General features: G+C 26.3%; 1 non-coding gene across 1 annotated transcript; it reads left to right on the top strand.

Moving 5' to 3' along the window:
- Nucleotides 1-3,129: 3,129 nt before the first annotated feature.
- LOC113001294 (U2 spliceosomal RNA) lies at nt 3,130-3,324 on the top strand. The gene has a single exon (XR_003266613.1). It is a non-coding gene; the product is annotated as a U2 spliceosomal RNA (small nuclear RNA).
- The last annotated feature ends 4,513 nt before the right edge of the window (nt 3,325-7,837 follow it).

Below are 7,837 nucleotides of genomic sequence, written 5' to 3'. Positions count from 1 at the left end.
AAAATGTTTTCATAAAAGAAGAATATCAGTTACATTATTTAATTTGTATATTATGGTTTAAAAAGGAAAATAAAAAGAAAAAAAGCAATCCTATACATAAAAAGAAAGAAAGAAAGTAATTTGCTTTGGGTCTAAAAGAAGGGCCTAAAAGCAAAGCATAATCACACATGCACGCCAGAATGGCCTCGTATTCGTATCACGACCCAGAGAAACATTTGTTTTGTCATTTACCCAAATCTATATTCGGGCTTTGTCTGTTACCAACTCATAACAAAAGTTAACTTGTTCAAAGCTGACTTTGTTACTCCTGATGAAATTATTGTTAACTCAATAAATAATGTAAAGAGACATATATTAATATTTGTTAACATACGAAAAAATAATAACTATATAACTGACTTAGTTGAATAAGTTATGTAAGATTATAAACTTTTTCATATTGTGTTCATTCCTATGGATAAATAAAATATGAAAAGATAATAATTAATGCTTTGGTTTCATCTCATGCGGATAATAATAGAATAGATTTTCAGGGTCTATGAATTTGTCAAATAAATACAGTAATTTATACGTATGAATTTAATATATATAAAATATAAGAGAAAATTTCTCGTAATAGTAAAATAATTACACCAAAAGTTATATTAAAAAATGTCCTTATATAATTGGCAAATATATATCATAAAAACCAAAACTCTCTAGATACTGAACTTCAAAGATACATATAATATAATTTTGTATGATAAAATTAAATTCATATGATATATAAATTTATATGATAAAACTATAAAAATAAATTATTCAATAAAAAAATAGCTTGAACTCTTTAAGCATATAACATGGATTAGATTTCATATATATATATATATATATAACTTGCTATGAGTTGGAAGTGATGACAAAAATGACGGTAAATTTTTTTTTTATATTCTTAAAATTTCTTCTCGATGATGATATATGACAAGTTGAATGATACTCATAATAATAACTATTATAAAGTCATTTTAATAAAAATAATAAAAGATATTTTATTTGACTTGGTCTTTTAATTTAGTCATTTAGTTTAAGTCTTTACCTTATTCTTTGATTTGATCTTATATACGTGATTTTAGAAACATTTGTGTATTATTAATATATAAATAAACACTTTATATATTAATTCTTTGAGATGGCAGTCCATATATTATAAATAGTTACATTGGAGTAGGATTTTACATAGTTTTCTCAATTCTCATCCATATCTTTTCTTTTTTATGTGAGTTCCTAGATTAATCTCACTAAAAATTTGTTAATAAATAATTTTACGGTTAATTGATTCACATGTTTACGGTATTTCTAATTTTTCATATCCGACCTAATATTAATATTTTAATATTAGAAGTCACGGAATGAGTAATCGTTTATGTTTTCTTGACAGTAACAAGATTATTCATTGTGTTTATCGGATAATTTTGATATTTTTTCTTGAGAATCATATCAGGCCATATGACAAAATAAAATAAGCCATTTACATAATGATTCCAGTTAATATTACTATAATATAATCCAGTCAATCATCCATAATTTACATTATATATTTTGGATATAAATATAATTACCCTTCAGTAGTAGGTATGGACATGAACCCAAACCAACTCTTGGATCCTATTTACGTGATTCGCAGTTTAAAAATCAAGTTGGGTCGACTAAAAAAGAATAAAAACCAATTAATTCAAATTAAATATTAGGTTAATAAATTATAAACTTAACTAAATTCAACCTGAACTCTAACTCTTTAAATGTTTCTCTTGTACGTTTTTCAATTCATCCTTAATTTTTATTTAAAAGAATGTTTTTTTAAATAAAAATAAAAATATTTTATGTGATCTAATCCGAACAAACTTTTTTGAAGAAAGACTTTTGTATTCAAGGATTATATTTGACTGAGTTAATTAACTTTGAATTGAACTTTTTTTATGTAAAAAATTAAGCTCGTTAAATTCTCTATTCGTGGTCAGTCATATTGCAAAATTTGCATGTTTATCTTCTCTCATTTTGATCATTTTGATTAATTAGCGTGTTTATCTAAATGGCGAATCACAATATGGGTCACCTCCACTAATACTATCTTCATTTATTTCAGCACTGTCAAGTAATCGCCTTTGTTGATAAAGACTATACTAAGCAATTAAAGACAATGCTACAACCACTATGGGTAAGTGTTACGAAGAGAGGGAGCACATGATTGGTACATAATTTGTCTTATGATAGCACCCACATGGAGAATTATTATGTCAACCAACTAGATGTTGTCTCCAAACTTTTTATCCTTCAATCTTTAGGGCCAGATATATACGGAGCAACTCTAAATGGGACTTGTGCTATTCTGATTAACTGATTAAGCAATTTAAGTATATAAATTTTTTCGATGGAGAGCAATTCCTTAATGTATAGAGAATAATTATACCTCTCTTCCTTTTGTGGGACCTAATGTATAAAATTAACAATATTACTATTATAATATAATTCTTCTTTCATCTCAAAATAACTATCATCTTAATTTATTTTACCCATAACAACAAAAAAATATTAATTTTACAAAATTAATTTTATGTCATCATTAATTTATTTATAGTTTCTGTATTTTATCATTAACATTATAAGATAGACGAGTGAAAAATATAATTAATGTTACATTTGAAAAATTAAAATAATAATTATTTTGAGATATTTTTTTCTTATATAACAATTATAATAATATGGATAAAGTATAATATAACATTAAGAAATGCTAATGACACCTTTTTTAGCAAATTACTTTATGCTTTGGTTGAAATTTGTTTAAAATCATTAATTTTGATAGGTCTTATTTCTAAATCATGAGAAAAAATTGTTAAATGAAAATATATTTGTGGTTGTTATAAATAATTTATTTGTGATTGCTCATATTTTTTTTTTTTTTATGAAGTACATTTTTGTGATATTTATTTCTTTTCTTAAGTTGCATTCATCAAATTTGTATTACATATAAACATGTAATAAGCATATGATAATAAATAGATTAAGAGATTTTATTCTTCAACAAAATAATAAACACAAATTAAAAATAAAATTATAAAGGAATTTATTCTTATTTATATATTGTAAATTATACCTTTTTCAGTCTTTTGGCTAAGATGAAGGATATTATGTGTTTTTATCAGTTTAATATATGATATATGGGTCATTGGTCCACATGATATTAAAATACTTTTTGAAGGGGAGAGTCCCACATAATAGCTTGCTACTCGACCTCTCACGTGTTGCGCAAGTGTTGCCCTATAGCATGAATCTGACACACCTTACAAATAAAAAAATATTATAAATTAAAATTTATCATTTCTTAATTAAATATTTTTTTAACATTTTCTCTCTTTTCCTTTGAAAGTGCATTTTCATTACCATTAGACTCTTAATCATCTGAAAGTATTATCTTTCTTTATATACACGCACACACATATTTTATTTTTGTTAAATGCTTATTCATTTTAAATTAAACATAATGTTATATCACAATTTAAATTATTTATTATAAATATAAATATATAATCTATATTTTTTTACAGAAATTTACATATTTTATATAATTTATTTATTATGATTATAATTATATAAAATTGGTTATACTGTGCAATGCACAAACTAAAAACTAGCTAAAACTAAAAGTTAGTATATTGATTAAAAAATACATGTAAGATTTAATTTGAGATGATGATACTTTGTCAATAAAAGCTAATAATATTGAAACTATATCATAATTTTTTTAAATTTGTTAAAACTCTGTTATTCGTTAGTGTAATTAAATATATAATTGTGGAGTAGTGTAGGTGGAAGGAGGTGGAGACGAAGATGAAGATAGAGGAGCATGTTCATTAATAAATAAAAACCATACAAGAAAAGAGATTGAAGGCAAAAGAAATTAAAGGGATTGGGTTTACCCGTGGATGGAGGTACGGGTGGACGTGGATAGGGACAGAGCCATGAGTGTATCAAAGGGGGTTAGATTTTTTTTACAAAGTATTTAAATATCTAATTTTTAAGAAATAATTATTTAATAAATAATAAGTTTTAAAAAATATTTATTATTAGTTTTATGTATAAAACTAGAGATATGATTTTTTTTATCCTCGAGACTAGAGATATGATCTACTACTTGAAAAAATATAACCAAATATTAACTCAAAATTTTTTTTTTCTAATATATATATTTTTTTAGTATCTTTTAATTTTAATTTTTTTTCTTATATATATATATATATATATATACATAAAAGGTTATAAGGAAACTTGAGTACACAACAAGCACTTTCCCCTTTGATGCACTTCCTTTCTTGTTGTTTCCCATCTCAATGTGTTGAAAACAAAAATAATAACAATATTGACAATTGTTATGTATACATAATTTGTGTATTTAAATCACATCTAATTTTTCTTTCTTTTATTGCTTATTTTATGTTTAAACATTAGGAATTTAACGTTTTCTTCTGAGTTTTTACCCAATAGATGCTAAAGCTAGTAAATTTATATTGTTTTTTTTTGTTGATATACTTTTTGTAAAGATACAACAGAAGACATGAAAGAGAATTTAAGAGCTGGAGAGTCACGCTCAACGCGCCAGCCCCCCTCAGGGCGTGAGGACCATTTAGTGCCAAAAAGTCACACAGGAAGCCAGCTATCATGTGCTAAGGTTCACGCTTAGCGATTGATCACTTAGGACAATTGGACTTTTTGCGCCACTCTCAGTGTGCCATCCCGCTTAGCACACAATCAATGTTGAAAAACATGATTATGTTGCGTTTTAAGAGGAAAAAAAGGAGGGAATAAAGATTCATTCATTTTATTGAGCAGCAAGGAGCTAGGGCACGACTAGTGGGGAGAGAGCCATTCATTTGGAGCATTCCATCTGCATTCTTCGCCATCTTCCTCCATTTTCTTCCTCTTCCTTTGTCCCTTTTTATATTTGTTGTAAGTCTTTCATGACAATGAGAGACTAAACCTCCCATTATTAGGAGCTCAACAAGAAAACACTATTGATATAATGATTCTAATTATCTATTTAATGTTATTTCAATATTATTGTCTATTTCCTGTGCTTATTATCTTGTTTATGGCTTGATCACCCATCCTCATGTAGTGTTATAAGATTTAGACATTGAAAAATATTTATCTCTTAAGAATCGGAAAAGAACATCTAGGTAATCCATTTCTAGGAATAGAATGGTGTTATTTAGCCTAAATTATGCATCTATGTTCATAATGCAATTTGTCTGATTTATCTCTTAAGGGATTAGGAGTGAAATTAGATAAGTTAGGCTCTTTCATGTGAGGAATCATGCTTAGAGTATGCAAGTGGATGTAGGTAATAACTAAAATAATATTGAATAGAGGAAAATCATTAATATTGCATCAAGAGTAGTTCTGGTAGGCTGATCACTCAACATGCCCGTAATTTTGCATCAATTGTCACTTCACTGCTCCGAGTATTTATTTTCTCACCCTTGCACATGCTAGCTTTGTAGTTTAATTTATGTTGAATTTATATTTATGCGTCATTATGTTACAAATATTTTATTCAATTCATTAATTACTTAAAATTGGGCATATATAAACCCTGAGTAGAGTCAAAGTCCATGTGGACTCGATAATCGATCTTACTGTTTTAAATTAATACTTAAACAAATTGGTATACTTGCGAAGGAGTTAACAAATATCAATATCGAGACAAACTAGGACACAAGTTGGATCTTTTGAGCTACCATTTGTAAGTAGAGATAAGATAAATCAATGAAACAAGTGTGCAAAGTGTGTGTATGCACGACTAGCATCTTCCACGTAATTTCTATCTTACCCTATACCATGTGCATGCTTAGTTTGTTTATACTTGTTAAGCAAACTAGCGAGATTGTTCTACATGTTAAACAAACGAGAGATCATGTGGATCATGCTTCTACACCCTAGTCATATATTTAGAATCATCATCTCATCCTTAACCAAATTAATAACCGCCAACTTTATATTGTACTACATGTGGAAATTATTGAGGTGATAAAAATTTGACTAAAAAGGAAATAAACACAAAGTAGAAGAATTGTAAGGAATTTAAATGGCTCAAAACAATGGTGATCTAGAGCACACTCTAGGTGGGCGACCATATTTAGAGGGGCAATAAATTTTTTATTTAATCTATATGAGTATATACAATCATATAATTTAGCAATGTCAACATGAGTTTGGAGAATTGTTTTTGTGCAGTTGGATTGTAAAATGTAAAGAAGTATAAGTTATTAACATATAAAAAGATCAATCTTTAGTGTTATGAGCAAAACAACAAAATTACGGATTCATAATTATTGAAATATTGTTCATCTTGAATTTTTTGTTATTACAAAACTCGTTAATAATCCGTTTATAGTTAAGATTATTTAAAGTAACGATAATATGAATTATTAATATTATTCTAAAAGTAGTTATTAACCATAACATGAATAATTAATATGTACAAATTCATTTAAAAACAAACAAAATTAATTATTTTGATTAAGTAAAAATGTTAAAATTCAATTTTGATTAAATAATTTTGTTTTTCTTTAAATGATTTTGTACAAATCATTAACTATTCATGTTATTGTTAATAATAGATTTTAAAATAATATTAATTAACTATCAATTTTATCATTACATTAAATAATCTTGCTTATACGAGGCAACTCTAGTTGGGAGCAGTGCTAATCTGACACTAAGAATTAAGCAAAACTAATGTATAAACAATACTAATATAAGTATAATATTGAGAAATGTTAATAACACTTTCTCATGCATTATTTTTTTAACACTCTATGGTTGATTGAAATTTATTGATTGTCATCAACATTGGTGGGTTTCACTTCTTTTTTCGTAAGAGATCAAGGGTGCCCCTCAATCCATTGAGTAAGAGGTTAATCTCCTTTGCGGTGTGTGACTGTTGTTGAGTTAAGGAAATTTTGCACGAAATGAAAATTGAACACAAATTTTCTTGTTAAATAAATTGTTCTCACTCATGTGAATGCAGTGAGACCTTACATCATCATTGTGCTAACCTTTTGGTTTAGTATGTTTCACTTCTAAGTTATGAGATGAAAAATTGGACTAACCAAAGTTTGTAATTTTTAATAAATGATAAGATTAAAAGTTATTTAATAATTACATGATCACTTAAGAAGTGGTGTATATATATTTTTGATTATTTTGATAATTCAAATAAGATATTATGATATGTATATTTATAGTATTCTTTTTCACAAAAACATGTATTATTATTTGATATGCTACTTATATGTGTGTGTGATGGGAGGGAAAAAACTATGAAGTGATCCTAGATCTTGTACATGGTCCCCAAATGTGCATCACACTTAATCAAATATTATTAAATCTTTTATTGTAAATTATAAAATTTAAATGTGTCTAAAAAAATTACTCAGGTTCATAATCATATAGTAATTTAAAACTACCTAATAATTTCTAGGGGAGGGAGAAAAGATTCATTATTTAATTCACTTTTGATTAGTCCTATAATGTTATATGAGATTAAATTTTTTTAACAAGTTTTATCTTCAATGATACAATCATTAAGAACTTAAAACATAAATGGTACAATTATTAAGAACAAATTATTTATACAAGCAACGGTACTATCATTTCGATTGCTGTAATAGGAAAAAATTATTCTTAAATTTAAGAACTCTATAAACAAGCTTCATTAAAGTATTTTTCTGTTTATTTGGTATTTGGTATTGTTCTGCACGCGCATATATATATATCCATGATGGTCAGCCAATACTTG

This window comes from Glycine max, chromosome 3 (assembly GCF_000004515.6).
Source record: "Glycine max cultivar Williams 82 chromosome 3, Glycine_max_v4.0, whole genome shotgun sequence".
Taxonomy (NCBI): Eukaryota; Viridiplantae; Streptophyta; class Magnoliopsida; order Fabales; family Fabaceae; genus Glycine; species Glycine max.
Note: the sequence above shows the minus strand (reverse complement) of the source record. Positions and strands in the feature narration are given on the sequence as shown.